This window comes from Vombatus ursinus, unplaced genomic scaffold (genome assembly GCF_900497805.2).
Source record: "Vombatus ursinus unplaced genomic scaffold, bare-nosed wombat genome assembly UNPS02014809.1, whole genome shotgun sequence".
Taxonomy (NCBI): domain Eukaryota; kingdom Metazoa; phylum Chordata; class Mammalia; order Diprotodontia; family Vombatidae; genus Vombatus; species Vombatus ursinus.
In genome coordinates, this window is record NW_020954587.1 from 14,051,371 (window position 1) to 14,061,056 (window position 9,686).

The 9,686-nt window shown below is 37.8% G+C and overlaps 1 pseudogene; it reads left to right on the forward strand.

The window, feature by feature from the left end:
• The first annotated feature begins 1,558 nt into the window (after positions 1-1,558).
• LOC114052758 lies at positions 1,559-8,432 on the forward strand (annotated as a pseudogene).
• The last annotated feature ends 1,254 nt before the right edge of the window (positions 8,433-9,686 follow it).

A 9,686-nucleotide genomic window follows, 5' to 3' on the forward strand; every position in this document is an offset into this window, starting at 1 on the left:
AAGCTCAAGCAAGTCACTGCTTTTACTCCACCATCTTGGCTCTGGGCCCCCTCCCATTTTCTCATTCTAGAAAAGACATTTCATTTATATTTTTTCCTTCTTTTCTTTTCTCTCTGTAGGTAGTGGAATTGTTCTGGTTAACAGATAATTTTGTTTCTTTCTGACTATATCTTGGAATTGTTTTTAATGTATATTTTTTTGACTGGGGGGAGGTGTAATGAGCTCATTCAAACTTGGTTTGATTATAACATAATATTAGCTTGGTTTGATTATAACATAATATTAGCTTGAAAATATTGTAATGCAATTGAATAATTTATCAATGTGGTATCTCTTAAAAGAGGCAGCTAGGTGCCCGATGGATAGAACATCAAGCCTGGAGTCAGGAGTTTAAATCTGGCCTCAGACACTTACTAACTGACCCTATGCAAGTCATTTAACCTTATTTGCTTCAGTTTCCTCATCTATAAAATGAGCTGGAGAAGGAAATGGCAAGCCACTCTAGTATCTTTGCCATGAAAACTCTAAACGAGGTCACAAAAGTCAGATATGCCTGAAACAACTGAACAACACCGTATTTCCTAAAAGTCTCCATGAAGCTATAGGCATAATTGCTCTATGTTGATATAAAAAAGTTATGGGTTTTTTTTCATGATTTGAATTCATGTCTGTTGCTGTTATTTAAGCACAGAATATTAATCTAATAGAGTATTATTATTATAAGTCAAGTCAAGAAGCCATTATTAAGGGTCAGACACTGTGCTAAGTAAGAAAGGCAAAAAGACCCATCTTTTACTCTCATAGGATGAATTGGGACTAATTAACAAAGGGGAGGTACTAGTGTTGCAGTTTAGGGGTGCTGGGAACCCCAAAAATCAAGGGCAAAAGGCATAGGCTCTACCTCAAAAGAATTTGACTCAAGCCTTCTTTCAGTCAGAGACAAAGTTTATTAACACCAGTTGAGGTAGGCAAGATTTTAAGAATCTGACCAATGTAATAGGGGGCAAGATGGACCTATTATACAGAAAGACAGTGGGAAGATCTGGATGTGATCTAGAAGTGGCTAATAGGAAGGGGAGAAAATTTAGAACTCAAAATCTTATGGGAGTAAACATTGAAAACTAACAATAAATAAATAATTTTTTGAAAAAAGTGAAATAAAAAAGAAAATATAGAAATATTTATTATAGCTCTTCTGAGGAGGCAAAGAACGAGAAGCTGAGGAAGTACCCATAAATTGGGGAATGGATGAAGAAAGTATGTTATATAAATGTGATAGAGTACTAGTGTGTTGTAAGAAATGATGAAGGGGACGATTTCAGAGGGACCTGGAAAGACTTGTATGAACTGATGAAAAGTGAAGAAACAGAACCAGGTTCTGTTGATTAGGAGGAGAAGGTAGAGAAAAGAATGAGAAAGCAGATTTTTGCTGATAGAAAACTTTAAAAATCCATTTCTAAAAAAGCAAATAGTAAAGTTGAAGCAAAATGGCAGAGAAAAGGCAAGGACTGGGGAGCCATCAGCTTGTGGGAGTGAAAGCAACACCTGGAGAGCCAATATGAAGAAGAAGCGGCAGCCACTCATAGGTGAGGAAATGGGAAGCTGAGGCTCAGGAGCAGGGAGATTTCCTTTTTTTAGAATTAGAATTATATTTTATAGAAATAGAATTATATTTTTTAACATATTTTCTAGACTCTTCAAAGGGCTATTTGGCAAAAAAGAAATGCAGATTCTAATGGTTGGTCTGGATACTGCAGGAAAGATAACTATTTTGTACAAACTGAAGCTGGGTGAAATAGTAACTGTTATTCCCACTATAGGTTTCAACATAGATACTGTAGAATACAAAAACATTAGCTTCACACTGTGGGATATAGGACAAGATCTAACCTCTATGGTGCCATTACTTCCAGAACACAAAAAGACTGATTTTTGTGGTTGACAGTAATGACAGGGTACGATTGAATGAGGCCCGAGAAGAACTGGTAAGAATGTTGGCGGAAGATGAGCTTAGAGATGCTGTTTCATTACTGTTTGCTAACAAACAAGATAATCGCAATGCCATGAATGCAACTGAAATCACAGATTAAATGAACTGCAATCTCTTCGTCACAGAAACTGGCACATCCAAGACACTTCTGCCACTAATGGGGACAGGTTCTATGAAGGACTGGACTGGTAGTTCAATCAGCTCTGAAACCAAAAATAAACAGCTCTTTCCTTCTCTCTTTCTTATTTCCTCCTATTTGCCCCTCACCTGACTGTCATGTGGCAAACTGTGCTGCTTTGTGATATTGAGTGCTGGAAGCTGGGTTTTTTTTTTCCTATCTCTTGTCACAGTATGTATTACATCATGCTGTAAATGTTGCAAATACATGCCTGAAAACAGGTTTTTTATTTAATGTAAATAGTTTTTGTGTCCAGTGGGGCAGTTTCTGGCACTCCTATGCGATATTGCTCAGCTTTTTTTTTTATTGTAAAAAAAAAAAATGAACTCACCATTTAGTACTGGCAAGAGAATTAAGCAGAGCTGAATGCTACTCCTACTGGCTTATAAAATCTATGTTGAGATTCATGTTGATGGTTAGTTTTTAACCTGAAATCAGTGTTTTTTTTAAAATAGTGAAAAAAAAGTTTTTAAAGACAAGTAAAGCACTTGAACACAGAGCAAAGAAACATGCTTAGTGTAGGTTTTGCAATAACAACTTGAATACTAGATCACTGTAATTGTCTATGGTTTCTCTTTTGAAACTTAAGAAGTGATGATAAAAATCAAACAAGTGATCAATTTCGTATGGTTAAAATCGAGATCCACATAATGCTAAGTCTTCGGATCTTTATGTATTTCATATGTATTTCATAGAGTTTGTGCCTGTAGTTGTGTTCACATGGATACTTATGAAAAAAAGCTTTGAGGTTGTAGTTCAGAGCAGGCTGCACATTGAGAACATTAGATCTTCAATCATAAATCATTTATAACTTGACTTTTCCCTCCTGCAGTTCAGGTCAGGCTGTGATTAGTTCTCCATCATACTTAGGAAGAACGTAATGATGGCTGGTTATAAAGATTGAGAAGAGCTTTCTATATTTGGACAACAAAAACACTAGCCTTTTAATTTTGGTCAAGTGTGTGGTACTTCTGTTCAAACTTCTCCACAGTAGGCACAGTCTAGGTTAGACCCAAATTGAGGCTAGAGATATTTCAAAAATGGCATTTCTCTATGGTGTCTAGGTTTTGAAAGCAAATAAATTGAGCATGACAGTTTGGAGAGTCATTCTATTCTAGAAGTATTTGGTGCTGTTTTGGAATAATCCCCCTATCTGTATGTGTGAAATCCTTTATTACCCCTTATTACTACAAGGGTCAGATTTGCCATCTGATAAAAAAAGATCTTTTTTTTTCTTTGTATTTTGATAAATATTGAAGAAGCTGGAACAGTTAAACTTTATCTTGGGAAAAACTCAGAACTGGTTTGTTTGGTGTTGTGGAAACTCTTACTACTTTCAATACATAATTAGTAATCAACAGTTTTGTATACTTGTTCTCAGTTTTCTTTTTGACAAAAAGTACTGTAATTAAAACTAGTAGAATAAAAATCTTTGAACTATTTCAAAAAAGAAAAAAGAAAAGGCAGGGACTCACCTGAGCTCTCCCAAATTCCCCTCAAAACAACTTTAAACAACACCTCAAAACAAGTTCTGGAAAAGCAGAACCCACTAAAGAATAGGGTAAAATAAATTTCCATCCCAAGACAATTTAGAAGGTTAGTAGGAAAGGTCTGTCACACTGGGGTTAGAGTGAGGTACAGGCTGTACTAGCATAGGCCACACTGTAGCAAACCAGCAGCCAGCAATGAGGGCAACTGAATCAGTGACAGTGTAGTGGCAGCTTCCAGAGCTCTCAGCCCACAGATACTAAAGGGGTTTGGCAACTGGTCAGAAGGAGATTACAGGGGTCCCTTTTCTAACACTAAGGGCAGGACTCTGTTGCATTGCCATACCTGGACCCAGGTTGCAGTCCTGGGTCATAGTCCTAGGTCAAGGAGGAGTACTATCATGCCAGAGCTTGCAGCCCCAAGGGAAAAGGGATCCTGATCATAGTTTGAGGGCAAAAAAGAGTTCTTGTGGTCACTCATAGACCAGAGCACAGGCCAAGAAAGTAGAAAACACACCTCTCCTTAGATCATACCACCTTGGAAGAACCAAAAACTTATAGATCCCCAGAATCTGCTCTGAAAACAGTTGCATAAAAAGCCTGAAACTTAGGACAGTGCCCTCTCCACTCCAGGAGCATAGCCCAAGTTTAACATAGACTTAAATAAAAGTCAAAAAACAGGCTGGAAAAATGAGAAAAAAAAAATATATATATATATATATATATATACACATATATGTGTATATATATACATATATGTATATATGTATATATATACACATATATATACATATACATATATATACACTATATATATACATATATATGTGTATATATATATATATCCTGACCATAGAAAACTACTAAGGTCACGGGAAAGATCAAAACACAACCTCAGAAAAAGACAAAAGAGTCAAAATTGCTATATCCAAGGCCTCAAAGAAAAATGTGAATTGTTCTCAGGCCCAAAAAGAATTGCTAGAAGACCTGGAAAAGGATTTTAAAAATCAAATAAAAGATGTAGAGGGAAAATTGGGAAAAGAAATGAGAGTAATACAAGAAAATCAAGAAAAAAGAGTCAACAGCTTGCTAAAGAAGGCACACAAAAAAATACTGAAGAAAACAACACCTTAAAAAAGAGAACAAGCCAAATGGTAAAATAGGCACAAAAAAATTCACTGAAGAAAAGAACTCCATGAAAAAGCAAAATTGGCCAAATGGAAAAGGAAATTAAAAGCTCGCTGAAGAAAATAACTCCTTAAAATTATTTGGAATTTAGAATTGAGCAAGTGGAAGCTAACGACTTCATGAGATATCAAGATACAATCAAACAAATCAAAAGAATGAAAAAATAGCATAAAATGTGAAATATCTCATTGGAAAAAGTACTGATCTGGAAAATAGATTGAGGAGAGATAATTTAAGAATTGTTAGACTATCTGAAAGTCATGATCAAAAAAGAGCCTCAATATCATCTTTCAAGAAATTATCAAAGAAAACTGCCCTGATATCCTAGAACCAGGGAGCAAAATAGAAATTAAAAGACTCCACTGATCACCTTCTAAAAGAGATCCCAAAATGAAAACTAGGAATATTATAGCCAATTCCAGAGCTCCCAGGTCAAGGAGAAGATATTGTAAATAGCCAGAAAGTAACAATTCAAATATTGTGGAGCCACAGTCAAGGTAATACAAGATTTAGCAGCTTCTACAATAAGGGATCATAGGGCTTGGAATATGATATTCCACAGGACAAAAGAGCTAGGACTACAACCAAGAATCACCTACCCAGCAAAACCGAGTGTATAATCCTTCAGGGGAAAAAATGGATATTCAATGAAATGGAGGACTTTCAAGCATTCCTGATGAAAAAACCAGAGCTAAATAGAAAATTTGACTTTCAAATGCAACACTCAAGCAAAACATAAAAAAGTAAACAAGAAAGAGAAATCATAAGGGATTCAATAAAGTTAAACTGTTTACATTCCTACATAAGAAGATGATACTTGTAACTCCTAAGAACTTTCTTATTATTAGGGTAATTAGAAGGAAAATATATATATATATATATAAATAGAGGGCACAGGTATAACTTAAATATGATGGGATGATTATCTAAAAAATAAATAAAATTAAGGAGTCAGAAGAATGCACTGGGAGAAGGGTAAAGATAGAATGGGGTACATTATCTCACATAAAAGAGGCACAAAAGAGAGGAGGGGACAAGGGAAGAGGTGGGTGGGAGCACATGAACCTTACTATTCATTAGAATTGGCTCAAAGAGGGAATAACGTACACATACAGTTGGGTGTAGAAATGCATCCTACTCTACAGGAAAGTAGGAGGGTAAAGAGATAAAATGTGGGAGGAGATAATAGAAGGGAGGGTGGATTGCGGGAGGCTGTAGTCAGAAGCAAAACACTTCAGATTGGCTAATATGACAGAAAAGAAAAATAACAAATGCTGGAAGAGATTTGGGAAAATTGAGACACTAATGTACTGTTGGTGGAGTTGTGAACTGATTTAGCCATTCTGTAGAGCAATTTGGAACTATACCCAAACAGCTATAAAACCACACATACCCTTTGAGCAATGTCTACGGTCATAGTCTATACAGACTATGTCTGTATCCCAAGAAGAGGGTGATCAACAGTTTCCAAGGCTGAGGAAACATCAAGGATGCAAACTGAGAAAAGACCATTAGATTAAGAAAAGTTTCAATTGAATTATGAAGCCAGTAGCCAAACTGCAAAGAGTTAAGAAGAGAGTGAGAAGAAAGCAAATGGAGACATCATTTGTAAATGGTTTTCTCAAAGAGTTTTAGCCATGGCAAAGAGGAGAGATAGGATTACAACTGGTGGGGATAGAAGAATCAAGAGAGGGCTTTGCAAGGATCAGGAGGGATAGAAAGAGTCTAAGGGGAAAAGATTCAGTGGCAGTGGATAACCTTGATGTCTTGCCAGATGTCACCTGGCATGAATTTACACAAATTTTAGCTGGCATATCCTGGGAGCCAGACCAGAATAACTATGCTAATTTTTCTCTAATATTGTGAAGTTCAAAAGAGAAAAACCTATTGAGTCCTTCCTCAGGGCAGACCAATGCATATGGAGACTGATACAGAAAGTTGCTGTGCATCCTGAGAACTCAGGTAAAATTGCATTGCAAAGAGGTTTGTTACATGCCCCTCATGCATCTGATGTCATCACAGCTCTTCCCGTGCAGAAATCACTGCCAAAAATGTCTGGGGTGACATACATACTCCTTAACTCCATGCATCAGTCTACTATGAAGGGCCTGGTCTCAGGAAGGCAATAGCATCACTAGTGCTGAGCTGCTGGCTCAGGCCTAGAGAAAGTATGGGGGTGGGGGTGGGGGAGGGCAGGGAAGAAGCAATACACAATCCTAATCCCCTTGGAGATTTAGTGGACCAAAGGAACAGAGGGCATGAAACTCCAACAAAGACCTCCACAAGGTAATCATCAGAGTAACAGATCCACCTTCTATTATAATTGTGCATTAGATGGCCATCCTTATGTTGAATGTACTAGTAAAGACAATGCAATCCTGGTCATGCAGAAGTTAAAATCTTCTTCTTCTTTTTTTGGCTTTTTTTTTTTGTTTTGTTTTGTTTTTGGTGAGGCAACGGGGTTAAGTAACTTGCCCAGGGTCACAAGCTAGTAATTGTCAAATATCTGAGGCCAGATTTGAACTCAGGTCCTCCTGACTCCAAGGCCAGAGCTTTATCCACTGTGCCATATAGCTACCCCAGAAATCTTCTTGTACAACTTCAGGAAACCAAAATAGGACCAGGTGAAGAGGCCATCTTGGGTCCCAACGACAGTCACACTACCATCATCAGTCATTCCTTATGACTCTTCCACTTCAAGTCATAGGCCCTCTCACAGAGGTGCTGGTTTAAAAACAAATGAAAATGTAAGCTATAGTGCTGTCCTGGACAATGGATCTCAAGTCATCATAATTTTCCAATCTTTTTAATGACAGATAATTGGAGGAAAAACCTTTAAAGCCTATGGCAGAGCCACAGAGTATCCTAGGATACAGATTCAATCCACAGAACATAAATAGACTAATGGCCAATCTGCCACTGCTGCCAGCCCAGGTGTAGGCAAATAAGTCTATAATGCTCCTGATGGTCAGTCATACCAACTATTAGCTCAGGAATAGGGGCAGAGTGATCAGTCAGTCAGTGATAAGAAACTAGATCCATTAGACCAGTTATTAGCCTAAGTTATTATGTTACATGTAAATATAATTCTAAATAGCTGGACCAGATTATTTGAGCAACAAGATAGTGGACTAGTCATTTCCTCCAATCCCCAAAACCTCTCAGACCTCCCCAAAACAGAAACTATGTTCTGAATAATACAAAGCAACTTCAGCTGTTACCATGCTCAAGGACACTCAGAAGAAAGTTAAAAAAAAAAAAAAAACAGTAATTGAGACTCACTAACCCTGAGTTCACTCAGTTACTCTTTCCTCATCTCCCATGCTACTGGTAACAAGGCTGTACCAGCAGACCCCAGAACACGACAAAGGCTTACATCAAAAACCACACTTACACCCCAGTCCCCTCTCTTTTCCAGTACTGTAGGTACTCCAGCTCCAGGCTGCAAAAATTTGCTTGGGCCTCAACAGCCAAGAGCCTCCTGAGGACTGCAACCCAAAAGCACCAGTGTTTCAAAGTGCTGAACTACCGGTGCCAGAGGAAACAGGCTCTGCAATGCCAGAACGGGGTCAGAGAATCAAGGAACTGAGAGACTGAGACAGGTCACCAGGACAGAGCACCACGCATTTAGAGGGGTTATGAAGTACTCCACCAAGCCTGAGGAAAAGTACTCAGTATCTACCTGGGCCCAGTTCTGACCACCCTAAAGTCAGCCGGAGCAGCAACCCAGGCTGGTGAGCTATGAATTGCCCAGTGTGGGAGGAGGTTGAGATGCCTTGAGATCCAGTCCCCAAAGAAACCATAATCAGAGAGGAGCGAGTCAGAAAGTAAAAGATAAGAAGAACAAAGGGGGGAAAAGGATAAAAGTACCAAATATTTCAGGAAGAAGAAAACTTAAAGACATTGAAAATAAACAGATAAATCAACAGGAAAAACAGTAATCCGAGAGAAATATGGAAAATTGCAGGCTCAGGCCCAGAGAAAGTATGGGGTGGGATCTAGTAAACAAGTTCAGATATCTATGAATAAATACTATAAAAGAAAGGAAAATGATCCAACACTTGATGAGATAGAGGACCCTGTGGAATTTGAGGAGAATATGGAACCACAATATGCTATCCCTGAGTTGTTAAAAGAGAAATGGGAATTGTGAGTGCAGAATTTATGTCCTCCACAGCAAAAGTCATGAGCAGAATAGAAAAACTGACACCTGCAATGACAAGCCTCACCAAAGAAACTGATAATCATTTAAGATCAACTGAGTCCCAGTAAGGGCCAAATACCTGAATTAATCTTTTCTGAGAGAACTAAAAATGCCTTTTCCTTTGTCAGTAACTACAGCACCAGATGCAACGGACCAGCATTCTTCCTGTCTGTGATCACTTAGGACAGGATACCTGGGACCAGACACTCTCTTGAATAGTGGGACTTTTCTTTGTATCCTGAGAACATATGTTGTGTAGGGGAAACACAAATATCCTGGATCTATAATTTCAATTGACATTTTGACATTCTCCTATTTTTGTATTTACAATCTATTCAACTAAGAAACTTCCTTTCCCATGCTATATGTTAAAAAACATATGGAGGCTATTTTTTTTTTTTAGTAACACAGACATCCTGAGTCTGATCACTCTAAACTGTATAAAAACCTTTCCCATTCTTAATCTCTGAGTCAGAATCACGTTCTGGCTCCTATGTATACATGATTTGCTAGCTTAAGGGGAATAAACAATATGAATTTACTTATCACCTAGCTCGACGTCTCTTTAACCAAACTTTCAGGTCGACAAAACAAAAAAGATGACAACAGGTGGGGAATGTACATACACAGAAGAACATT